The sequence below is a fragment of the Tenebrio molitor genome, chromosome 4, assembly GCF_963966145.1.
Source record: "Tenebrio molitor chromosome 4, icTenMoli1.1, whole genome shotgun sequence".
NCBI classification, from domain to species: Eukaryota; Metazoa; Arthropoda; class Insecta; order Coleoptera; family Tenebrionidae; genus Tenebrio; species Tenebrio molitor.
In genome coordinates, this window is record NC_091049.1 from 16,567,611 (window position 1) to 16,595,221 (window position 27,611).

Sequence of the window (27,611 nt, forward strand, 5' to 3'; positions counted from 1 at the left end):
GATTCAAAATCTAAGAAATTCCTTTTTGAGAGGATTTCCCTTGCCATTCAACGTGGAAACGCTGCAAGCATTCGGGGCACTTTTCCAGATTCCGCATTATTATCGGAAATTTTCGCATTGTAAATTAAAAATGTTATTTTATGTTAAATTTTAATAAATAACTTTTCACTTTCATTAATAATTACTTCGTAAATTTCATTCTCTCTCTCTCACTCACACGTCTAATTTCTACGACTACCTGGCTTTACCGTTACCCGGTCCTCTGTGTTTTCTATCGACTCCCTTTCTACTTTGCTTTATTGCTTTTCTAACTAAAAGTGCAAACGATTCTAGTTCTTTTCTACGATAAAGCGCTCTGTTTTTAATTTGCAATTCTCGCCCTTTAATTACAAATATGCCACAAATTTGAGAATGCTAAAAAAGTAAATTAACCTAATGAACATTAATTTTGTTGTTCTCTCAATTTGAAACCTGCTAACATCAAATTCATTAATTCAATTATCCCCTGATTTTAACTGGACTCCCCAAATTGTCGAACGAGTAAATTTTGCAATGTTTCTTTTCCTATAAAAACTGTTATCAATGTGTTGTGTTCGCACAGGACGTGTACCTGCATTTTCAAAGAAAGGTTGGCAGATTTCACTTGAGGAATGTGGTGCCGACACGGCTTCAATAAAATTTACAACTGACCAGCATTTCCGTCGCAAATGAACGGTATTTAAAATATTTCGTTGAAATTATTTTAAAATTAAAATTCTTAAATTATCGAACCTATTCGGACCGTTACAGTATTTTTTTTAAATGCTCAAAGTTGTCGCCGTATTTCTCCATATTTATTTAAAATAATGTTTAATAATAATAATAATATAATGGAAATAAAAAAAAACTTTTTTCTATAAAGAACAAATTCACTGTTCAGCAAGAACCAACAGGAAGGTCTAGCTAAAGCAATTCTTGCTAGGAGGGGAGGATTAAGGAATTTGGTAAGGTAACGTAGGTAACTGATAATTTATAAAACAAAACGTAACGAAATAACTCTATAAAAATGTAAAAGAAAACCAAATTCCAAAAAAACATATCACATATAATACCACGAGTAGGCAAAGTTATGTTTGCCATGAAAAACAAGGGGCGTTTTTTACTTCATCCTCAACCGTAATTGTAATTACATTTTTAAAACTTTGAATGATCTCATTTTGTATGGTCTTGGACAAACCAGTGCTTAATAATTTTGCAAGTTCTCTAAAATTGCCCTGATTAAATGAATTTTCATTTTCATTATGCCCTCCAAACGCTAGCTCTTGTGTTCCTAAGTAAATAGTGATGTCAATTAATCGTCCAAGGGTTTCGCAATTTTCGGTGACTTTAGGATTATATTCAATAACACTTTGGCGATGTGCATTGTCTAAGACGTTTGCAATATTTTGTTGTTCTCTTCCAAATAGTTTAAATTTTAGTAGGCCTTGTGTGTGATCTTCTGAAATACCGTGTTTTTGCAGTGCCCTTCCGATCTCTCTACGATTGTTAAAGCCTGTACAGTTCCACGACCTTTGACGTTGCTCAGAAAAAAGTAAGCACGGCCAACAAAACAATCTATTCCTAATTTCGCTACCTGTAATCCACTTGCACTTTTCGTAGCATGAAACACAAAAACCACGATTGGAGCTGTCCGCTTTACTAATTACTAAATTTGACATGGCAGGATGAGGCCGTTTCAAGTCCTTAACAAACAGTTTGTCATCGTAAAATAATGAAGAGAATTTATTTCTCAGTAAAATATCTAGAGTATCTGAATTATTATTGCTCACCACTTGTCGAACATTTGTCATTATTAAAACACTGAACAATAAAAATTAAAGTAACACAATTTGAACGTCAAACCGTTGAGTGCTATTGTGGTTCGAAACGAAATAAATCAAATCCCTTACTCTGCATTCATGAGGTACGGCGCTGCCGTACCAAGAAACTGAATCGCTGTCGTCACCCAACAGCCTATATAATACTTTTATGCCAAAGCCAAATACCAATCAACTTACATTTTCAGTTAAATTATATTATTTCAGTTTCATTATTTTTCTATAGATTTTTTTTTAATTTTTAAGTGTAACATTTAATTTAAGAGCAATAAGTTTATTAAATATTTCTTCTTCATCGAACTTAGTGAAGAAGAAGAAAACTTAAACATAATATTAAAGCTTCTTATGGTCTGTAAATATTAAATTGATATGTATTTAAATGTATAAAAAAAAAATAGGAGCTAGGAGGTACTTTATTGAAAATGTTCACAAAAACCCACAGCTGTTCTCTCAATAAATACAAATTTCTATTATTTTATTAACAACTGAAAATGTTACTTTTTAATTAATAAGATCAATGAGAATTAAGTGATTCGTTAAATAGTTATTTGTGCAACGAGATAGGAAAAGTGACTTTTTTCCGTACGAAATGCGGGATTTTTAATCGAGACGTAGTCGAGATTAAAAACGCGTCGAGTACGGAAAAAAACACTTTTCCTTCATGTTGCACACATAATTTTTTCTAATGAGGTAGAGAAAACCCTTACCTCTTGAGGATTTATTGAAAATTTTGGGTACAAAATTCGAAAAATCGAGTAGCTCATTTTGGTCGTTATGGAATCAATGTAAACACAAATTTTCACATTAGAAAAATTTGCGAGTTCGTTTAGTTGTGAGTGTATTTGCGATTAAAAATGTCCGAAGATGCTGAATTTGTTAGCTCGGACGTAGAAGAATCAGCAGCATTAGCAGTCAATGAGTTATTACCCGTGAAATCGCGGAAAAAATATGATAAAGCTTACCAACAATTTGAGGATTGGTGCCGTGAAAAGCGAGTGCGTGATATTACTGAAGAAGTTCTACTGGCCTATTTTGAGCAAAAATCAAGAAAACTCAAAGACTCGACATTATGGAGCCTTTTCTCGATGCTGAAGTCTACAATCCAATTAAAGAAAAATGTAGAAATCAAGAAATATGCAAGCCTGATAACGTTCATCAAAAGAAAATCAACCGGTCAGGTTTCGAAAAAATCCAACATTTTTACCAAGCAGGAGATAGAAAAGTTCCTAAGGGAAGCGGATAATGGCACTTATTTAATGATGAAGGTAAAGGTGACTTTTATGTAATTCAAAAAATAACTGTTTTACTCTTTAAAGGTGATGTTGATAATCGGGATCAGTGGGGCATGCCGTCGCGAGAAGTTGACTTTTCTTGACGTGAAGAACATTACAGACAAGGGGTCTTATACGAGTATCATAATCCAGATTCCAGACACTAAAACAAACGTCAGGCGAGAATCTACAATATCACCAGGCAATTTTGAAGGTTTGGATTTATTAGAAATATTCAGGACATACTTTGTTACTTTGTTTGTTAAAAGAATGCAATTATTATTATTATTATTATTATTATTATTAGAATACGTCTATCCCACAGAACAAGTCCAATTAAGGGATAGGAGAATAGCAAGAGAAAAGAAATACATACAGAAAACATTACCGAAAGATGTCAAACGCATGTTCATGTACGTTATAATTTTCGCACATGGTATATAAAGGAGAATGTTTCTGAACATCAATACGCGGAGTAGGTAGGTAAAAGCATACATGGTTTCGGGAGGTCAGGCGGGGAACCAGAAAGTAGAGCTTGCTCAAAAGATTACTACAATCTATACGGTAATGTATCAGATTACGAAGAAAGCTCATTGAAGCGTTCACGCGTCTAGTCTTAAGATCCTGACATTCGAAACGCTCAAGGAGTTCAGATTGCGAGCGACCCCTTTCGGGATAAGTACCATCAATTCTATGGGCCAAGAACTTAAGAAAACGACGCTGGACTTTTTCCAGATTTTGAATGTGTGTCTGGCAATTTGAAGACCAGATAATACTTCCATATTCGAGACGAGAACGAACAAAGGCAAAATATAACATTTTCAATGATCTGATATCACTGAAATTTTTAGTGCATCTTATAATGAATCCCAGAGATCGCAGTGCCCCGGAGACTATAACATTTATATGATTTGAAAATGTTAATCTTGTATCAAAAGTAATTCCCAGGTCGCAGATCATGTTGTCTCTAGTAAGCAAACAGTGATCTATGTGGTAATCAAAGAGGATTGTTGTGGATTTATTCGTGTAGGACATAGCATGACATTTTTGAACATTTAAAAACAGATTATTACATTTGCACCACTCTTGAATCCTAATAATATCTCGCTGCAGCATTTCACAGTCATGTGTGTTAGATATTTTTCTGTACACTTTAAGATCATCCGCATACATGAGAATATTGGACTCGATATTTACACGGATGTCGTTAATAAACATGATAAAAAACAGAGGCCCAAGAACAGAGCCCTGCGGAACTCCAGATGATACAGTGATTTCTTTAGATCTAAATCCGTTACACCTTACAAATTGCTTTCTGCTCCCAAGGTAAGATTCGAAGAATTGCAACAATAATTCTGAGAGACCAAATTCCCGAAGTTTGCATAACAGAATGCGGTGATCCAACCGGTCGAAAGCTTTAGAGAAGTCGGTATAGACCACATCAACCTGTAGCCTGGCATCAAAACATTCAGCAACAAATTGCGTAAAGGAGCTCAAGTTAGTTACTGGTAATGTTGTAGTACCTACATATTTATAATAAATAATAATAGAAAATTTAGAAAAGCAATTTTATTTAAGAATTAAATCTATTTTAAAATCAAAATTAAACGGTAATAATTTAATTAAAGCAGTTAATACATACCGGGTGTAGAATTGGTTTACGAGACATAGGATTTTACATGTAAAAACAAGAAGATCCAATTATTGGCTCCCCTAATAATTTTATGGCAAAATGGTTAAAATGAAAGTTAGAGAGAATTAAAAGTACTGTCTAATTCCACTCTTTGTTTTTTTCCAGCATCTTGTGGTACTGAAAGAAAAAATACTAAAAAGCACTACTAGCAATGAAATTTGACTTCTAAAATTATTTGTCGGGTGGTTTCACTATTATTTAATTTTCTTTTGATCTGCCCTTCAAATGAACTCGTACAGGACTACAGGACGAATGAAAAGGTATCTTCCATTAAATGTTCCAATTCTTCGAATTGTTTCTATGGCTGAAATTGGTCGGTCTGGGGAAACAAATGTTGCTTGGAAGTTTCTTAAAGAAGATCCTCCATAATACCATTTAAAGAAAGAAATAAAATTTTATGCTTAGTAGTACTTTTTAGTATTCTTGTGTTCATTCTTTTCTTGCCTTTCTTTCAGTACCACAAGATGTTCGAATAAAACAAAGATTGAAATTAGACAGTTATTTTAATTCTCTCTAACTTTCATTTTAACTATTTTGCCATAAAATTGTTAGGGGAGCCAATAATTGAAACTCTTTATTTTTACATGTAAAATCCTATGTCTCGTAAACCAATTCTACACCCGGTATGCTGTTCCATTACTGACCTATTTTTCGGTGTTATAAAATGGTCCAAAACTAATTTACAGAACATAAACATTAAAACTAGAGTTCTTTTTACCAAATTTAGTAAACACCATCCTAAATCTGCTATTGAAAGATTTAATTTACCACGCGAAAACGGTGGTAGGGGTTTTTCAAATCTAGAAATACTGCTAAAAAATCAAATTGCTTCACTAAAAAATTATTTCCTCAATAGAGCTCGTGATAACACCTTTTTCAATGCTTTGGTTTCAGCCGATAAAGGCTACACACCTTTAAATTTAAGTGATAATATAATTTCAGACATTGTTAAGCCAAATATACCTGACACAATTGCAAATATAAAACAGAAGTCTTTACATGGGAGATACTTTAAAGAACTGGAACAACCAGAAGTTAATATTCAGGCCTCGCATGCATGGCTTAAGAAATCAAATATTCACCCTGAGACGGAGGGTTTTATATTTGCAGTACAAGATCGTGTTATAAATACAAGAAATTATAAAAAACACATATGCGGTTTACAATCGATAATTGATAAATGTAGGATTTGCGGAACTGAAGGGGAAACAATTGAACACATCATTTCTTCTTGCACCGTTTTGGCTCAAAGCGAATATAAAAAACGTTACGATATATTCGCTAAAATTATACACATGAATTTAGGTGTTAAATTAAATTTATTAAAGAATACACAACCACATTATAGTTATACACCAGAAAGTTGTTTGGAAAATGACAGTTACAAGTTATATTTTGATAGAACAATTTTAACTGACATTCATATTAAGCATAACAGACCAGACATTATAATTTTAAATAAACAACAAAAGCAAGCATATCTTTTAGATATAGCTGTTCCAAATTCACATAATATAACACAGACATATAACACAAAAATTAATAAATATTTAGAGCTGTCCGTTGCTATGAGAAATCTTTGGTGTTTAGAATAAATTTCGATTTTACCACTTGTAATTTCAGCAACGGGAATAGTACCACAATCTCTTTTTAAAAACTTAAAAATTCTGGATTTAGATAACACATTGGTAGTTGAAATTCAAAAAGGTATATTATTATACTCATGTCACATCGTGAGGAAGTTCCTTAACATTGACACAGAACATAATACACAACAAAGTCAAAATGCGGAGGCAAGACGCCGGTAATTATGTTGATAAGCACTGCACTATTACTTGATAGTAATATCCGTAATAGCGTATGTACTCCGGCAAAATTGCCGTGCCGCCGGGTGGAGGTGGGATACGAATAATTGCTGGTTTTCATTTGTACTTGTACTTTTCCTAACCGAAATGAATGTGGAAATGTAACAGTTTTCGATACCGAATTAGAAAAAAAAAATTCACTGATCTCGCAATCCTTGCAATCATCGGAGGGTGTTGAAAACAAACACGATATACATTGTATGATGAACACTGTTTATTACAATTTTAAAAATAGCAACACCAAATACAAAAAAATGGAAAAATGTTGCTTACTTGATGACTAAACGAATTAAGGAAGCGAATATAAAGTGCGTTCGTAAAGTTCGGAATAAATTCGAAAAAACTGTAAGTATTAATTTCTAGAAAAATCCTCGAACAAGTTAACCATGTTTTTAAAAAGTGCATATTCTTCAGTACTTTACTTATGTTGACATCTTTTCATCTTTTAATTATGAGAAGTGACCTCAGTGAACATGATGGTTGTGTACAAAAAGGCATGAAGAATCATATTCGAGTGATATGAACACATAAATTATTTTCCAATTGCCCAAATTTACAAATTATTCTTATGTATTTCTTATGCCTTATGTCCATTGTGAATAAGCACTTATTTTTAGGTGGAAAACGCAAACAGTTTCATCTTTTCATTTAATTCCTGTTAAAAAAATATAACTTCCTCGTTATCAAAAACGTTCATTTTTGGAATCATTCGATTCAGCACAATGAGAATCGTATTTGTAGGTAACTTTTGAGGTCTCCTAAATTGTTTTTAGAATTTTCGTCTCTAATAGGTCTATTATTATTGTATTCAAGTTGGAGTCGTTTATGGCTATATATATACAGGTTGTTTCTGAAATATGTGTGTTAGTTTTAACCAGTGGAAGAACGCGCCAAATCATGGAACTTTTCTCTATAACATTTTTACGAAAAAGCACTACAAATTGATTTAAAATTTGGAAAAAATTAACCATCAAAGTTTATACCCGTCTATGGATAAGTGCGAAAATTTTCTGTTGTGATAGAAACAGAGCTTTGTTAAAAAGTTCCATTGTTATAGAAAAAAATTAATAATCAAAATTTAGATTCTCATGGTTACAAAAAATAGAAACTAGTTAATTACACAAAACGATTCGATTGGTAAAAATTGTGGGGCAAAAATTTTTGGAATACTTTTACGAATTTTACAAAATGTTATAGAGAAAAGTTTCATAAATTGGCGAGTTCTTTCACTGGTTAAAATTAACACACGTACTTCAGAAACACCCCGTATATTAAAACATTCGTGGTTTAATAGATCTCTGGAAAATTTTGTTTTGGTCCCCATGGCACAACTATCAATATGGTTGTCACATGTCAATTTCAACATTATTGTTAACTGAAGTTTTTAATTTTTAATGATTTTATTATGTACGTTTGTTGCTAGTAATCTATTTTCTGGCTGGCATTTTATGAAGTGCTACAATTCAAGAAATCTTATGCATAATTGAAAAACTTAGTTGCATAGACGTTCTTACTTCGTTAAATGGTAAAATGGGAATATGTTAAATTTAGACGTGGAAGCAAATTTTTCTTATTGCGTGCGGTTCCAGTTAAAACTTCGCAATCAATAGCATTACGATGCATAAACTTGATGCGCATTCTTGTTCCATTGACTAATGCTTCCTTTGTATTTAAGTTTCTGATCGGTAAAACGATGCAATTAACTTTCAATACTAACTTATGTGGTGACAAACTACTAAGAGTCAAATAATTTTGTATTTCATTTCGAAGATTTTTTTTTATAAATAATCTAAATAAACTCCCTCTTGGAGTGGATTTCACTGCGGGGGGATTAAGCATAGACTATAGTAGCGTTTTTTGACTTTTTTTTGTATGTATATGTATCCTTTCAGAATAAAAATCTTTATCAGAATTGTAAAAAAAATATGTTTTCGCATTTGAAAAAGAATATTTTGACACCTTATCCTTAAAGCCCTTAGGGCTATATGTGAATTTAAGGCCTCTTGTAGACTATTAACAACCATTTCATTTGGTGTATAAATAATTAAAATCCTCCGATAAATAAGGGAGAAATGGACTCGTCTTTTTTTTGGGCACACCTGTATATTGTACAGAAATGTTTATCTTTCTGCACTCCTTCTCCATATAAACTTTAACCATGCCAAATATCACACTCCTCCGTGCGCACAATTTGCTTAAAAAGGGGTACAAAATGTTTCCTTCACGTATTAATATACCGGGTGTTCACTCTCAAAGTCGAACATAGTAAATTAATATTGTGCATTCAGTTTATAGATATTATGCCATTATTTCTGTACGTCAATATACTATCGAGCGATCAAATTAATTTGTAATCGAGTCATCCATGGATTTGATTCCGTTTGTCTTTGCGATTGATATTTCGAGATCTAACCTGTGTTTCAAGCTGTGTTTATTGGAGCGTGGATTTCAAGTAACGACATACGATTTCGGATTCATGGATAACTCGATTACAAATTAATTTGATCGCTCTTTATATAAAATTCGGGCGACCCCTCCTTACAAAGATACTGAAGGTGTAGAGTTTGCATCAAATTTTGTTCAAATATAAATTAGGAATGGTTGCCGTTTATTTTTATTTATCGTGAGAAAATAATGATGCAAAAAATTGTCTTAGAAAAGTAGCGTTATCGCGGTGTAAAAAATATTTATTTTTGTTCAAAAAGAGACGGCAATTGGGCTAGATTATTGAGATCAACAAAATGCTTTATTTTGCCCTACGGGCTTTCGGATTCCTGATTACAAAACATTAACATAAAAATAACAATTTATTCTTCTCCCTCACTCCTCTCGTTCTCTATTCTTTCTCTCCTCTTCCTTACTCTTTCATCCATCTCCCTGCCGTCTTCACTCCATATTTCTCCCCATTCCCTTCTCTTTCTCTCTCACATTTCGCCGCATGTGTTCGATCTTCTCACTGCCCTCGCGTCACCTCCTGCACCTTCTCTCTCTCTTCTCCTTCCTTCCCATTCCTGTTCTCTCTCTCCTCGTCCCCACCTCTGCAACCCGCTATCATTTTCCTCTCTCACACACACTCTCTCCCCTCCCTATTGTACTTCGATTCTCTTATTCTCTCTCTTCTCTCTTACTTTTCTGTGTCTTTGTCCCTCTACCTTTTTATTCACCTTCTCCTTGTACATTTTCTCGCCGAGTCGTCTTCTTATTCTCTCCTTCTTCTAGCAAATTTTCTTCAGTTTCTCCTGTCTCTTATCCCATCTAAACCAGTCCCCGTTTATCTGTATTTTCCTGTATCCTATTTTCACCCTTTTTCCTCTATCTCCCTCCTCTCTGGCCAACTCTCTTAACTTCTTTTGTGTTTTCCTTTCTTCTTTTGTCAAATCGTCATCTATATACATCCTCTCACCTTTTTTTTCCTTTAACTTACTCTTACTTAGCATTATGTTCTTCTTCTGCTCCCAATTTTCTATTTTTGCCAGCATCATCCTATCTTTATTTATTTTAAATGCTTCCTTTACATTCACTTTCACCCCTATCTCCCTTTCTAACCATTCTTCCACCCCCCTCTCTACATTTCCACTTATTGCTCCTATTCCAGTTATTATAACATTATTCTTCCTCTCCTTCTTTTCTCTTTGTTCCATCTTTCCCTCTATCATTTCCATCCTTTTCATCCAATCTGCCTTCTCCAACTGCCCTTTTTCTTCTCTTCCTCTCATCTCCTCTCTCACTGTCGCTAATTCTTTCCTTAGCTCCCCATTCTCCTCTCTCACTGCTGCTAATTCCTTTCTTAGTGTTTTGATCTCCTCTCTCATCTCTCTTATCATGGTTGTTTTCATTTCCTTATCCATTTCCTTGCTTTGATTTTCTTCTTGGCTTCTATTTGGTGATCTTCTCGTTCTGGAACTATTTCTGAGTGGGTTCTTGCCTTCTTTCGACGTTCTACCCTCTTCTCTTTCTCTCTTGCTGCTTTCTTTCCTTACTTCTGACGATTTCAGCATGTCCTCTCTTTCTTGCTCTCCCTCCTTCTCTTTCGCTGCCGCCAATTCCTTTCTTCGTGCTCTGCTCTCCTCTACTATTCCCGCCATATCCTCTTTTATCTCTCTGAGCACTGTTTCTATTTTCTCCTCTATTTCTTTGCTTTGATTTCTTTCTTCGCCTCTACTTGGGGATCTTTCGGTTCTGGAACTCTTTCTGAATGGGTTCAGACCTTCTTCCGACATCCTACCCTCTTCTCTTTCTCTCTTGCTGCTTTCTTTCCTTGCTTTTGGCGATTTCGGCATGCCCTCTCTTTCTTGCCCGCTGTCTTCTCCTTATCACCTCTCACTCACTCGTCGTTGTTTACGTTTGCTATCGCTGCACTTTTTCCACGTCTGCTCGCTATCGCTGCCAAACCAGGAATCGGGCTAGATTATTGTTTTGTAACCTTGAATACGGATAATTCAAACTGGTATCAACCTAGGCATATTTTTGTACATATCTCAGCAACGCTTTGATCTGAAAATTATAAGGTAAGGAATGCGGTTGCTGTATTGAACAAAGTTAGAAGAGTTATATCACATATATCATCTTAAGAATTATTCAAAACTTTTTTCAACAAGTTCTTACTTGCTTCGCGGCATACTCCCTGCAACGCTTTGGAGTCGGAATGCTTTAATTATAAGACACTCTGTATGAGAGGCTAATAAGAAGTCTAAATCTGGGTATCCATTTGAAATTGAATATAGTATAAAATATAGTAAACATTTAGTATTTTTGTGAAACAAAAAGTTTTTTTTTACTGCATAAATACCGGGTGTATTATGAAAAACCTTTGGTGCTATAACTTCCTTATTTTTTATCCGATTTTAATAAATGATATGTCAAACAAAATCGTTTTAAATGGGCTACAATTTGAATTGATCCAATATTTGTTCTTGAGTTCTGTTTTTGACAAATGGCACTATTAACTTTTTTTGCTCAGTTTTATAGAGATTTTTATTTTAAATATGAAAATGTAAACAACCATGCTCATGCATAGAAGCAAAAAGAAGAAATTAAAAAACGATATATTTTTTTTTTAATTAAGCAGTCACATTAAACAGTAATAAAAATGCATTCTAATTTTGCAAAGTGACTAAGACAGCTATGGACATTCAAGACAATGTCTATTTGACTCCGGCCAATAACAGAGATGATTTAATAAAAAGAATCGTAGCAGTATGTGAACAAATACCACCAGAATTTTTATTAAACGCCGCAATGGGCGTCAGTGGAAGGTGTCGAATGTGCCTTAGAGAGAATGGAAGTAATTTCAAACATTTGCTATAGTAAAGTTATGGTTACTTGATTTTTGGAAATTCTATTTTTTTTATTGAAAACAAATTTTTGATTTTTTATTTTAATATTTATGTATTCAGAAGATAAACATCTATCAGAATAAAGATAAAAAAAATATACAGTGCAACTTAAAAAAACAAAGTTAGCTGCGGTCTGCCAAAAATATAATGTTAAAAAAAATCATAGCATGTCGGGCTATATTGTTTCTAAAACGATTTTGTTTGACGTATCATTTGTTAAAATCGGATAAAAAATAAGGAAGTTATAGCACCAAAGGTTTTTCATAATACACCCGGCATAAGACACTAACAAAAATTAAATATCTGGTTATCATTTCAGAATTAAATATGGAATACAATTTGGTGAACATATAGCATTTTTAGGTAACAAAAGTTATTTTTAGTAGCAAATAATATAAGAAACTAGCAGGATGTCAATATCTGGTTATCGCTCTAGGATTATGTATGGTTTTAATTTTGGTGACCATTTAGTATTTTTGGGAAACGAAAGTATTTTTTTGTATGAATAAAGTTGGTAAATTTGGTAAACAGTTAAATACCACCCGAATTTAAATAACCGTTCCTTAACCCAAAGGTGAATGTTTTAATCATAGATATTAACAGAGATACAGCTAAACTTAAAGTCATTCACTTGAGTCACTTCTGCAATTCTGCATTGAAATTGAAATTGAAATCATTGAATGCAACTGCCCACTCTACCCCTCCGATGCGCGCGCCGCGTGACGCTCGAACTTGACGAAATTTCGTGACGATAAACATCGAACCTGGCTCCGTATAAGTGTTTTCAACACTAAAAACCATTCGAATCTATGAATCTTGTGATGAACCAAGTGGGTAATTCAAACTTCCCACCAAGCGGCCATCTCATTTTTTTTTCTACCAACATACGCAAATGAAAATAAAACCCCGCGAAATTCAAAAATGGCCAAGAGCGCGTGATCGTATCTAGTTAATTTCCCTACGTTGTGTTTTTTTTTATACAAATTAAACATTACCAGGTTCGTTCCAACAGGGTTTGTGAACCACACAGAAGAGTGCAAATAAAACAACACAATAATTAAAACCAGCTGTTTATTCGCAATTATGATTTTTGTTAACGCCGGGATTAATGAATAATAAACATCTCGGGAGAGGGCACTCAAGTCTCCCCAAATCCAAAGCCAGTAGATACATATAAAGTACCGACACGGGTGACATTTAGTGACACTGACAGCACCAGTAGCGATGGGTCCGTCAACAGATGTCGCTATTGAAGCTATTTTTAAAATTTGCCTTTGATTTTCACGGAGCATTTTAATGTCTTTTTGTTGCAAAACGGAACCATGATTGAAAAAGATAGATTCACATATTAAAAAAATACATATGTTGGAATCGCATTCCACAGACCTCGCATTCCATCTCAGCACCTTTTTGTCAGATGTCCCTTCAAACTGATCAGGTGTAAAATGTTTCTAAAAATAGGCGAAATGTATTAAACTATGTATGTACGAAATTTAAAGATATGAATGCTTTTGTATGAAAATACTAACTTCGCAAAGTCGAACGTTTTCGGATAATTTTCTTCATCCAATATTTAGAATCCAAGCCTTATATCGGCTTTTATTCGATATAGGCAAACGGTAAAAGCTTACTCCAGAAAAGCTTCGGCAATTAAGGGCACAACAAGACGGCATTATTGCTGAATAATTTTCAAATGGACTTTTTAAATTTAGATCGTAGCGCCGCGAGCGGAATTCTAATCGTTAGTGGTGCTGTCATCCGAAGTTGTCACCCATGTCGGTACTTTATATGTATCTACTGGCTTTGCCCAAATCCAAAGCCAGTCGATTAATAAAGTACCGACACGATTTGACGTTTATATAAAAGGCAACCGTAACGATTTTTTTGCTACAAGAGGCGCTGATATCGCTATTGTGACTGGCTTTGGCATGGATTTATTAGTAATATATTACTAATTATTACTAATAAATTACTAATTATTACTAATAAATCCATGGGCTTTGGTGAACAAATGTTCACCAAAGCCAGTCAAAATAGCGATATCAGCGCCTCTTGTAGCGAAAATATCGTTACGGTTGCCTTTTATGTAAACGTCAAATCTTGTCGGTACTTTATTAATCGACTGGCTTTGCCCAAATCATGACCAACTTCATTAAACTATGTTATGGCCATCCCAAATGTCGAAAAAAAGTAAACCAAATGACAAGTCGATGATGGAGATGAAGTGGCGATATCTAGTGAAATTTAGAATAACCACACATTTAAAAAGTTAAATATCAGGTTATGTTATATGCCATTTCATTGTCAAAAACTGTCAGTTTATACGTTTTCGTCGTGAAACTTGATCATTTCGGAATAAAACGATGCAAGAATTACAGAATTCGGGGTTCTAAGACGCTAACTTTCCTCTAAATACGTTTTTACACACGCAAATATGAAGGATCACAGCAAACCCGCGCCGAATCGGAATTTCGTCGTGGAACTTGAACATTTCGGAGTAAAACGATGCAAGAATTACAGAAATCGAGGTTTCAAGACGCTAACTTTCCTCTAAATACGTTTTTACACACGCAAGTATGAAAGATCACAGCAAAACCGCTCCGAATGGGAATTTCGTCGTGGAACTTGATCATTTCGGAGTAAAACGATGCAAGAATTACAGAATTCGAGGTTCTAAGACGCTAACTAATTTTTCATGTTCCTGCCATAGTGTCATAAAAGTATAAACTGACAGTTTTTGACAATGAAATGGCATATATACTCAATTTCATATAAATGTGCATCTAAGCAAGCCATGAAAATCTGATTTTCTGTTGGTAGTAAAGCTAAAGTTAGTGACTTTAACTTTCAAAGTTGCTTGCTCTGCGCGAACCCGATTTGACTAATTTTTTAGTTTTTGTCCATTTTAACATTGCTGATTTCAAAAGCAATGTTACGTCTTTTTACTGATTAAATTAAGGTAATTCTTATTTGTTTTTGTCTTTGTATTTTTACCAAGTAAAGATTTATTGGACATGACCTTCATAAATGTGACTTTTGTAATGTAACTAAATTAAAGGTGCTTTTACAAATGCACAGCTCACTTGATGAACATTTATATGAAATCAATTATAACATAACCTGATATTTAACTTTTTAAATGTGTGGTTATTCTAAATTTCACTAGATATCACCACTTCATCTCCATCACATGACCAACTTCATTAAACTATGTTAACGAATTTCTTTTCTAGTACCACAAATTTCCCGAAGAACCTCAAATCGTTTAGCTCTAACTCCACTGTCGCTGGGAAATCGAAATAAAGGTTTTTCAGAATTGCCACAAATAATGCATTTAATGAGCATTTTCAGAGTTTTTTGCACAGACAATTAGACTATAGTAAGACTGTCAAGTGGGATTACATTTTCGGGGACGCGCTCAAGTGGCGCTGCCCGAGCGTTAGGCCAAACTAATGAACAAGTTGCATATCTGACTTTCTGTATACCTAGTTGCCTATATTTTTTTTTTCAATTTTATTTAAATTGATACTTATTTAAAAAAAATAGAAACGACTAAGTAAGTATTAAACATTTTAATACAAATTCTAACATATACAACAAATTAGTAGTTCATTAAACGAGTTTGTGTGTAAATTGGGATTTTTTGGGCATTTGTGGGCTAGTTTAAGGCGAGTGAAACTGAATTGAAGGGTAGATCTGGTTCAATAATTTGATTTTGCGTTAACTTCTAAAATTTCTGGAGATAATTTTAGAATCGTGCAAAAGATTTTTTAATTTTGAAATTGTTTTTCGCTGATATCGGTCCATATAATAAATGTTTCTACCTTCTGAAGTACGACTACTAACTTTCTTGGATTCAAGTACTTGCAACACACTAGAAGATTTTGTTGGGTGTCTATTTTGGGCCTTGGGCATAACAGGAAGGATTAGATTCTCTACAGTGGGATTTTCAGTAATCGTAGAATTTTCAATTTGTTCAGCTGGTCTAACATTACTTATTGAAGTTTGTTTGTCTTCACGAAGAAAAATCGACGGCAGGGCGTATTTATGGAGTTTTGTTTTTTGAGTAAAGAAATTGTTGCTAAAATGTTTCTCGCAAATAAAGGCATTATCTGTTTTGAAGGGTGGTGCAACATTTACCTAAAGCTTCTATCCATCGTTTCCTTTGTTCTTCTAATTTTGGATATTTAAAATGCTTATTTTTTATCGCCGATCTTGTTGTTTACAAAGCATTTATGTTTAATTTTTTCCATATCCAAATAAATAAAATAAAAATTGCGATCTGAAAAACCATATTTCGTACTTTTTCAAAAAGAAAAAGATAACTTACCAAATAAAAAGATAACGAAAAATAGTCTCAAGATACTGGTTTGGAGTAATTTATTTTGTAGAACAATTTATAACATTTATTGACTAAACCTTGACAGAAATTAGAAAATTCAAAATTACTGATGACATTATTAATTAATATTCAAATCAACCTTCTTTTTAAACGGAAATTCCCGATCGGATTAACGAGTAAATTCGGTAATTTAGTTTGGCCTAACGCTAGAGCAGCGCTAGTGTTGTCAGTGTCTCCCATGTTTTATACGGGTTTTGAAAGTCTTAATTCTGTTGATGGTCTGTGGTTTTTTGATTGACAAAATTTCAAATTTGAAGGCAATTTTACCTTGATGTTTAACAAACAGATGGCACCACTTCATCACTATCCACATAGACAAAATAAGAACATATAGAACGCAAACTCCCTATACATTTTTTGGGCACAAAGCGTTTACCGCCATCTTTTATCCTGGTGAGGGTGCAAAATCACAGCCTACTGGATGAGTTTACCTCTCTTTTGATTTTTTTTATCATCGCAAATTTTCACAACAAATTAAAACGCCAGCAATACTTTCGATATTTTATTTTCGACCGTTTTTGATACAGTTCTGCTTCATTTTTATAAATTAGGTAACATTAGGTACTTATGTTTGAATTACCGTTAAAATTTTGCTTTTAATATTATCGGCCGAAATTATGTTACTGAATATAATTTTGAAAATATCATGAATCATTAATATTTTTTACAAACTTTAAAAAACTCACACTTGCCACTTTCTGCTAAATTTTAGTATCCAAAAATCCTTCCAATGTTTTTTTAATCCAAAAATTTTTCCAAAGTAGGTACATATTGCGTAAGTGTAGGACTGTTTCTCGCAACGTGGGCGAAATGTCCCTCCCTCCAGATTATTATCAAAGAGTTTGTCAAAAAAGTTATTGTTTTTGTAGTTCCCAAATCTTCATCATTTAGGTTTGTTCTACCTGTTAGTTAAAATATATATTAGATTATTAACAACAATTGTTATTAGAAATTACCACAGATAACTAATAGCGTGATAGTTGAATTAATCATGATTATGACGATTCAAAACTTGAGTTGCATAGGACATCTTTTGGATCTTATCTGCATGTCCGTAATTTTGTGGAGGGCTCTTAATTCGCCCCACGCTGAATCATAAAGATAAACCTTCGCTATATGGTCCAATTTCACACTTAAAATTTCTTCGTTTACTTCCCAAACCAAATCTTTTGTTATCCTATAATTTCTAATTCCTTTAATAATATGAGGTGTTTCAAATAATGGTGTAATCTCTTGGTCTTGAAGTATTATTTTTCTTTCAATTTGTTGATTGTTTTCTATATAAATTTTGCTTGATTCTCTCAACAACAAATTTAGCAATCTTAGCAGCGGTACTACATTATATGTCAACGTGAGACAGCCTCATTTTGAATTACAAGATAGTGACATAAAGATTGACACTGCTTTGACTGATTTTTAGATTATTGAGATTACTTTGATTTTAAAGTTTTGACTTTTTAAAACATTTGCGCCCTCTTGCGGTGTGGTGAGGGTGCGCTAAACAATTTTCCAAAAATTTATTAGGGACTTTTCATTCTATAGTATTTTATTTTCTCTATGTGGATAGTCATAGATAAAATAAAATACTATAGAATGAAAAGTCCCTAATAAATTTTTGGAAAATCGTTTAGCGCACCCTCACCACACCGCAAGAGGGCGCAAATGTTTTAAAATGTCAAAACTTTAAAATCAAAGTAATCTCAATAATCTAAAAATCAGTCAAAGCAGTGTCAATCTTTATGTCACTATCTTGTAATTTAAAATGAGGCTGTGTCACGTTCACAAATAATGTAGTACCGCTGCTAAGATTGCTAAATTTGTTGTTGAGAGAATCAAGCAAAATTTATAAAAAAAAAACAATCAACAAATGGAAAGAAAAATAATACTTTAAGACCAAGAGATTACACCATTATTTGATACACCTCATCTTATTAAAGGAATTAGAAATTATAGGATAACAAAAGATTTGATTTGGGAAGTAAACGAAGAAATTTTAAGTGTGAAATTGGACCATATAGTGAAGGTTTATCTTTATGATTCAGCGTGGGACGAATTAAGAGCCCTCCACAAAATTACGGACTTGCAGAAAAGATCCAAAAGATGTCCTATGCAACTCAACTTTTGAGTCGTCATAATCATGAATTCAACTATCACGCTATTAGTTAACTGTGGTACTTAATTTCTAATAACATTGTTGTTAATAATCTAATATACATTTTAACTAACAGGTAGAACAAACCTAAATGATGAAGAATTGGGAACTTTTTTGACAAACTCTTTGATAATAATCTGGAGGGAGGGACATTTCGCCCACGTTGCGAGAAACCTCTTGCTTGTGGAGTTTACAAAAATCCAGGGCACACACAATTTTGGCAGGAAGCAGTCCTACACTTACGCAATATGTACTGTTACGTTATAAATTACGCTCTCGAAACTGAGCAACCCTGTTACCGGTTACAAATCCGGAATGTTCAGGGGTATAACGAACAAGTCGTGGCTCCGACTCGGTTTACAATGCGAACCACGAGAAACGCCGACCGAAGCTGAAAAATTGGTGAGAACAGCCCGGAGTACGGGAAATGATACACAATCTTCCAACTAATCGTTTATTCAGATGTCAAACAATGAAAATAATGATATAAATGAAAAAGAAAACAACGAAGCCTGACTAGCCCTATGGCGTGTACAAAATTGAATAACCCTAACTCCTCGGAGGGTCCTCCGGGTCCCAGATATTCAACGAACGAGTACCGGCGAAACAGTAAAAAAAAATTCCTTTCTTTAGCGAAGGAGGAAGGCCGACTGGTCCTACGTAACGTCGCTATTCGGCTACGCCGCCCGCATAAGCGGGGAGGTCCTCCAAGTCTTCCTTCGCTCCAAAAAAAAAATTGAAGTTAAGATGTTTTTCTCCGGTACGGACCGGTGAAGAACCACGCGCAAAAAAATGTTCGGTGAGCGCGATACACAATTCCTGGCGAGGTCACTCACCGATTGATAATCGTTCGTGAATATAAAAACCCGACGGACTTGATAAGGAAATTTTTTTCTTAAGTTAGTACGATTAATGAAATGACGCGCCTTATGATAAAACTGCAACTTTAACAGTGGAACAAATTATAATCCTAAACGCGATATACAAATTAAAGGAATTTGAGAGAACTTTTCACCCGTCGAAATAATGAGTGACAATGGAAATTTGACTATAGTTAAATACAAACGCTCAATTAGTTCGACGGAGTGACAAAATACAACCGAAAACTTTGAGAAGCTACGGCCTGTAAAAATTGGGGTGTCACCACTGCTCCGGACTTGCTGGTGGGTAGATCCGGCACCTTCCGGTGAGTCCGGGGACGACCTGGACTGACAGGACTCGACGAGATCCTGATCCGCAAAAGCGTTCGGTCTGGAACCTTCCGTAGTGAAGTCCGTGATCCGCTTGGCGATGTGGGCGGTGGTACTTAGACGAATCGTCTCCAACGGCCCTCGTGAACTCCACTACGTCGTCTCGTCGGCCCTGCAAATTCACTCGATCACTGTCCCCTTGACTCTCCCCAGGCACTGACAACACTCCCGGCAAAAGGTCGTGAAAAATTCTTTCTCTGTCTCTGGTTCCCCCGATTTATAGCTTCCACCCCCTCTGTGCGCAGATTTTTCGGCGGAAGTCCGAGTACGTTTCCGTCGCGATGGATTCTAGAACATTCTAGAAAAATCGCGAAGATTTACAATCGCGCGGCGATTTAAATCGTAACAGTACCTACTTTGGAAAATTTTTTGGATTAAAAAAACAGCACTTTCGTCCATAAAAAAATTGAATGAAAACATTGGAAGGATTTTTGGATTTATACTAAAATTTAGCAGAAAGTGGCAAGTATGAGTTTTTTAGAGTTTGTAAAAAATGTTAATAAGATTCATAATATTTTCAAAATTATATTGAGTAGGTAACATAACTTCGGCCGATAATATTAAAAGCAAAATTTCAACGGTAATTCAAACATAAGTACCTAATATTAATTTTTTAAAAAATAAAATTGAAGATGAAATTATTGGTAAAATAATTCATTTAACCACACTTACATTAAGGGGTAAAATTTAATTTTAAATGGTTGGATACGAGAACGATAGCATTTAGGAATAATATTTATAAAAATAAAGCAGAACTGTATCAAAGACGGTTGAAAATAAAATATCGAAAGTACCTATTGTTGGCGTTTTAATTTGTTGTGAAAATTTGCAATGATAAAAAATCAAAGGAAAGGTAAACGCATCCAGTAGGCTGTGATTTTGCACCGTCACCAGGATAAGAGATGGCGGTAAACGCTTTGTGCACAAAAAATGTATAGGGAGTTTGCGTTCTATATGTTCTTATTTTGTCTATGACTATCCACAAGGCCATCTGAATCAAAAAGCTACGCTTATAAGGCCGTTTCAATTTTCGATTTTTCCATATAAACTTTGTTTCTGTGACATTTCGGGCGGCAGAACCTTTTTGCGCTCCATCTACCGATTTCGAACGCAATTGATTGAGACTTTTTCCACTTTTTCTTTGAGGTTAAGTGCTTAAAACATCAATTAAAACATGAATGCAATAAAATATCTAAGATCCGAGCTTTTTTTGGACACATTCTGGGCTAGCAAAATACTAATAAATTAGAATTGCAAAAAACCATGAAATCATAACACAAGGTAGGTTAGAACAATTTATAACTTTAACATTTTTCTGCAAAGGAGTTTGTTCTGGATTGCGCATTTCTTCTTTAATAAATCTGTTTTTTCTTGACAAATAAGTATTATCTAAAACTGGTTTCAGCATTGCAGTTATTATCAGCTCGCAGATCTGATTTTTATGTACCAGACAAGATGAAAGTATTGGATTTTCTAGCAAATGAGGGCCCATTATCTCAACCATTTGGTGGAATATACTGCGCAGAAATACTATTTACTTGAATTGATTTGGATGTCATTGGAACAGTTGGAATGATGAAAGACTCTACAGGATTTTGGGGTACAGGAATTTCAACTGGAGTTTCAGTGGGAAAAGCCTAAAAAACAAAAACACTAATAAGATGATAGTAATTAATACCTGGAGGTTCCTGATTAGGACTTTGAAAAGTAATAAGTAATTAATCGAAAAATGAGAAGAGGAAGCTCATTTTGTTTTCTCATGTGTCGTGGTTGACTTCGCTTCTATGTATATTTCATGTAGCAATAAACACCACAAGTGTTTTTTAATTATAGATACTTACAAAAATAGAAGGACAAGGAACAGCATCTTTACATAAGCGTCGTCTTTTGGGGGTTGTAATGTAATTATAGAGACTTGTTGAAAATGCTGCTCACAAATTTCTGAGTAATCCGTAATTTTTGTAGTCTTTTATATTACAAATACAAATTAAAAGGTTGTGCTTATCATTGTCTCCATAAATTTGTTTACCGCAAAATGTTTCAAAAGCTTCGAACCATTTTTGTCTTTGTTTCATATTGCTGCGAATTTCAAATAAGCGAACATCTTTTGCCCCACAAATGAAACACGCTTTTACCATTTCATGTAAAATAGAAGGGTAATATTTTAAATTGCCGCCAATATTGTAGCTTTGATTCGTTGATAGGCCACCGAGGGCGCGCAATAAGGTTCTGTCTTCTTTTGTTTTATGGCCACTCTGCAGAAACAATTATTATGTACATTGAAACGGCCTTATAAGCGTAGCTTTTTGATTCAGATGGCCTTGACTATCCACATAGAGAAAATAAAATACTATAATACCTAATAAATTTTTGGAAAATCGTTTAGCGCACCCTCACCACACCGCAAGAGGGCGCAAATGTTTTAAAAAGTCAAAACTTTAAAATCAAAGTAATCTCAGTAATCTAAAAATCAGTCAAAGCAGCGTCAATCTTTATGTCACTATCTTGTAATTCAAAATGAGGCTGTGTCACGTTCACAAATAATGTAGTACCGCTGCTAAGATTGCTAAATTTGTTGTTGAGAGAATGAAGCAAAATTTATATAGAAAACAATCAACAAATTGAAAGAAAAATAATACTATGGCGGACAATAAATTTAGGCCGGCAAATTTCTGACATTTCAAAAAAGTCAATGCAAGCGACCATTTATTGTCATTATGACTGATGTGTCAGTTCGTCAAACTGAAGGTTTTCAAGCTGTTTGGCGTTTCCTTCGCCCTTTTCGTAACTTACAGATTATGACGCACTAGCATAACTGATTTGTAGTAGCACTTCTCTCTGGTGCACGCTTCTTTTCCCAATTTTAATTTTGATTATCACTGTCACGATGACAAGAATGACAAAAATCGAAAATGGGGTTAGTTGAACATAATGCCAGCTTTACATTTTGATGTCAAGCCAATGACAGGCCGGCCTAAATTTATTGTCCGCCATAGTACTTCAAAACCAAGAGATTGCATCATTATTTGATACACCTCATCTTATTAAAGGAATTAGAAATTATAGGATAACAAAAGATTTGGTTTGGGAAGTAAACGAAGAAATTTTAAGTGTGAAATTGGACCATATATTGAAGGTTTATCTTTATGATTCAGCTTGGGACGAATTAAGAGCCTTCCACAAAATTACGGACATGCAGATAAGATCCAAAAGATGTCCTATGCAACACAAGTTTTGAGTCGTCATAATCATGATTAATTCAACTATCACGCTATTAGTTAACTGTGGTAATTTCTAATAACATAATAACAATAACGTCCACGTTGCGAGAAACCTCTTGCTTGTGGAGTTTACAAAAATCCGGGGCACACAAAATTTTGGCAGGAAGCAGTCCTACACTTACGCAATATGTACCTACTTTGGAAAAATTTTTGGATTAAAAAAACAGCACTTCCTTCCACAAAAAAAAAATTGAATGAAAACATTGGAAGGATTCTTGGAATTAAACTAAAATTTAGCAGAAAGTGGCAAGTGTGAGTTTTTTAGAGTTTGTAGAAAATGTTAATAAGATTCATGATATTTTCAAAATTATATTGAGTAACATAACTTCGGCCGATAATATTAAAAGCAAAATTTGAACGGTAATTCAAATATAAGTATCTAATGTTAATTTTTCGTTCACTTAAAAATAAAATTGAAGATGAAATTATTGGTAAAATAATTCATTTAACCTCATTTACATTAAGGGGTAAAATTTAATTTTAAATAATAGGATTCGAGAACGATAGCATTTAGGAATATTATTTATAAAAATATAGCAGAACTGTATCAAAGACGGTTGAAAATAAAAATTGAAAGTACCTATTGTTGGCGTTTTAATTTGTTGTGAAAAGTTGCAATGATAAAAAATCAAAGGAATGGTAAGCGCATCCAGTAGGCTGTGATTTTGCACCGTCACCAGGATAAGAGATGGCGGTAAACGCTTTGTGCCCAAAAAATGTATAGGGAGTTTGCGTTCTATATGTTCTTATTTTGTCTATGACTATCCATGACATACTTCATACGAAGCTCATTTTAATGGAATTGGAATGGCCATAACATAGTTTAATGAAGTTGGTCATGCCCAAATGTGAGAAGACTACTCATTTAGAACTGTAGGAAAATGGTGAGCTCTGGCCATTCTCCCAGACCCCCGAATGAGGCTCCGCTAAAACCTCTCCTGAAAATACGAACAAGTCCGAAGTGACAACGTGGTCGGGACAGTTATTGAAAATTGAGCAAAACTGATTTCATAAACAACACAATCTAAAATTCAGGAAAAACAGGAGGGTCATGTACATTACAAAAAAAAATGTAGTTACTTCGGACTGTTCGAGCGAGAGCGAGCACTAGACGAGAACTTTAGCATGTTTGTTTTTTTTTTCAGTTAATTTACAATGTGCGACAGATACGCTATAGAAGGGGCGAGTGGCTTTGTGTGGTCCGGTGGTCTGTGGTGCCTATCCTTACGACTTTAACATTTCCCGCCTACCCGTGATTTGGTGCTAAGGGAAAAGTCCTAACTGCTTTACGTTAAGTCAACAAATTGAGGTACTCTAAGTTCATCGGTTGAATTGAATATGACTATTTCAAAGGAAACACAAACGACGCTTGTCAAGTACCACAAACTTCGAGAACAGATTACCATTCCGGAAGTTCTGTGCCAAGGAACTCGGATTCAACTTACACCATGAGCGACGTTGCGGACCAGCATTCAGCAAGCCCCGCCAAGCGTTATGGTTTTCGGGTCTCTCTTGGGGCACAACATGTTAAACGAGGGGCCGCGGGTCGTGTTCAACGATTGGATGTTAGGAGAAACTAAACCCCTCAAACAGAGAGAGACCCTGGCGATAAGGAAGAATTGACATTTACAGCAACTGGAAAATGCAAACGAAACAGCGGCAAAACTTTGTTGACAGAGTAATCTAAGAACACTTTCAGTTTGGGATGGAAAAATGGTAACAACCAATAACACATACATAACAATAAAACAAAAAAAAAACACAGTCCAGTCGACCCTAGCATATTAGAGCCGGATCATCGACAAGGGGCCCCCTTGAATAATATGGAGGGCGCCCCGGGACTAAACGATGAAAATACCTAAATGTAGAAAATCCCTGGATAAGGAAAAGCCCGCGCAGATAACTGAAATATAAACCCAATTGGTTGCTACCGGGATGGAAAGTGGAAACTTTCAAATTAATTTAATCAAATTTTGATTAAAAATGTTAAGCAATAAATAGATACTTGTTACACCAAAAGCGTCACTCGGAATAGTTAAAAAAAAGGGATCAAAAATGAGAGAGTGCGCTTATAACAAAAAATGAAAGCCACAGACCCATTCTAAAAACTTGGCGCCCTTTTCTTTTCTTTTTAGGAACGTTAGTGAATTGTTACACCTGATTTTACAAAAAAAAACGTGATCCGTACGATTTTATAAATTTAGCAAAACTAGAACCAGGCTGCCTTACTCTCCTTCGCAAGCTTACAATTGTTAAAAAGCGTGATACATGGGGATGGTCGAGATAATTGCGGATTTTATACAATATGGTGGCCACATCAACAAACCACGTGCGAACAATTATAATAGTTAAAAATACATTCCGTGCGAAACAGACATAATTTTAGTACCGCAAACATACCTAGTTCAAAAACAGCAACTGGACAGCAACATTTAGCACAGTTCAATTAAAAACGACCAAAATCGCACAATTAGAACACAGAAAAATACACGGTACTTCTGTAGTACTCTGCGGTCAAGACCAAAGTGTCTCTAAAAAAAAACATGGCCGTTCATCCCCTGTCGACTTTCACCCCCGCCCCCAAGCGGTCGCCGACGGTAACGACACCCGTACTTCTATAGTTTTTATTGGCGGTTAGTTTGAATTCAAAACCGGTTATCTCAATCTAAAGACTGAAAAGCGGTGAGGTACGGCATGCAGTACCAACTAGGGAACGGCGATGCAATAATCTCGACGTTCTGCGCATCTGACAAGCATTGGTGCATTTAACGCAACTCTCACTACTCACTGTCGCTGATCTGGTACTACTTGCCGACCCAAACCCAAACAGCGTGCAATTTCATCGGACATGCTCACGCGTATATTTAATGCGCTCATTTTTACGGGATACTGGGACCATGAGTTAATGGACCTTTGAATCTCCAGTAAGGGCTAATGTCATAAAATTTGAAAAATATATGCATATTAGAGAGATATGAATGATGAAACTTGTTAAAAAAAAAGTATAAATGAACTGTTTTAAATTGTGTTATTTTCAAATAAATTTCTGGGTCGGCACTGCCGTATCTGCGGCCCCTGACCAGCCGCCACTATCGGAGACTGTTTCACTAGGCAAGAAACAACACAAAAATGCCACGAGAATAAACATGGAATAAACACAGCCTGTGAAAGACAGGTTAGGTGTTGTCAATGTAAACAATGCAACGGTGGTTAAAGTTGCGACGAATTTAATTGTATACCCAGGATTAGGATCTGACAAAAAATTGAAATTAACAATAAAATTTGTTAATCGTGGGACTCCACGAAGGCCACGTCAGCACCGCGTGGGCGATCTCGGTGGTACTCGGCGGTACCCGACAGCCCACGACGGGAGCAAGACGAAGTACCCTGCGGGAAACACCTCTGTGTCATATCTCTCTAGATATTAATCTACCAGCAAAGGGTCCAGACTTGTATCGAGTCGATCCGGAATTAAAACTCCTTGTTTTGAGGGTATTTGTTTCATTAATTTACCGCCCAATCACAAATCCTGCTAACAAATTAAATGTGGAGGCTACAGTTTTTTCTGTTCTATTTAGAAATTACATTATGAACATTTTTGAAAACCAAATCGATTTTAAAAGTCTTTGAAATGACGTTACTCTAGAAACTACAATTAAGCATATCAATCGCAATAGACATACGGATTCAAATCCATGGATTACTCGATTACAAATTAATTTGATTGCTCGATATATAAAGTCATTTTAGAGTGCATATTGTTTTATTACCAAGCTGACGCTAACATCAGAAGTGGGATTTACCCGCAAAAAACCCAGTTTTTTTGTAAGTGCATCCACATCGTTGGCCATGGCAGTGCAAGAGGCTTTGCTAGAACTTTTCCAAAAACTTGGGAGATCGCTGGGAAGTTCAAGACGTGGTACTGACGATATCGCTTTGCCTGTGTTTGACCCGCAACGAACCGATTCCAGTACTCTGGCGTGGTGCAGAGAAATTGAAGATTTGGGAAGAGTTCGGGTGGAACGGCCGTGAAACGGTATCCAGGGCCGCCAAGGTACTGAAAGGAACAGCTTCCACGTGGTTCGAGAACTGGGAGCCAGAGCAACGAGATTGGGAGTCATTCAAATCCGATCTAATTGACTTGTTTCCACCGAAGAGAAACCTGGCCGAAAAACTGAAGAGGCCCGTCTTATTGACAAGTGAAGAGTTCCAAACGTATTGTGAGTATGCAAGGGAGAAATTGTTACTTTTGAATCGGACTCGAATTAAATTTATTGAAGCTGAGCTTGTAGAGCTAATTATCGCGGACTTACTTGGCATATCAGTTCGGATGGGGGCGATAAATAATGGTGCACAAACTACGAGCGATTTGTTGATTTTGTTATCTAGTTACGTAAAAAAATATCATGAAAAGAAAAATAGGAACGCCCGAGGCAACTCCTGGCTTCGGCAGTGGCTTTCCAAATGTAAAACTGGTCCGCGCAATAAACCGGATGGTAATTATT

At 35.0% G+C, this 27,611-nt stretch overlaps 3 long non-coding RNA genes across 3 annotated transcripts in view; 2 read left to right on the top strand and 1 right to left on the bottom strand.

Annotated features, from left to right (window-relative positions):
* LOC138127757 (uncharacterized) overlaps positions 1–27,611 on the top strand; it is a 299,284-nt gene that overhangs the window by 108,311 nt on the left and 163,362 nt on the right. The window lies entirely within an intron of this gene.
* Positions 13,177–13,822, bottom strand: LOC138128654 (uncharacterized). The gene is made up of 2 exons (XR_011158816.1): positions 13,551–13,822; positions 13,177–13,472 (listed from the first exon to the last, which is right to left on the bottom strand). It is a non-coding gene; the product is annotated as an uncharacterized lncRNA (long non-coding RNA).
* On the top strand, positions 17,999–21,829 carry LOC138128653 (uncharacterized). Its single transcript, XR_011158815.1, has 3 exons — positions 17,999–18,594; positions 18,652–21,106; positions 21,239–21,829. It is a non-coding gene; the product is annotated as an uncharacterized lncRNA (long non-coding RNA).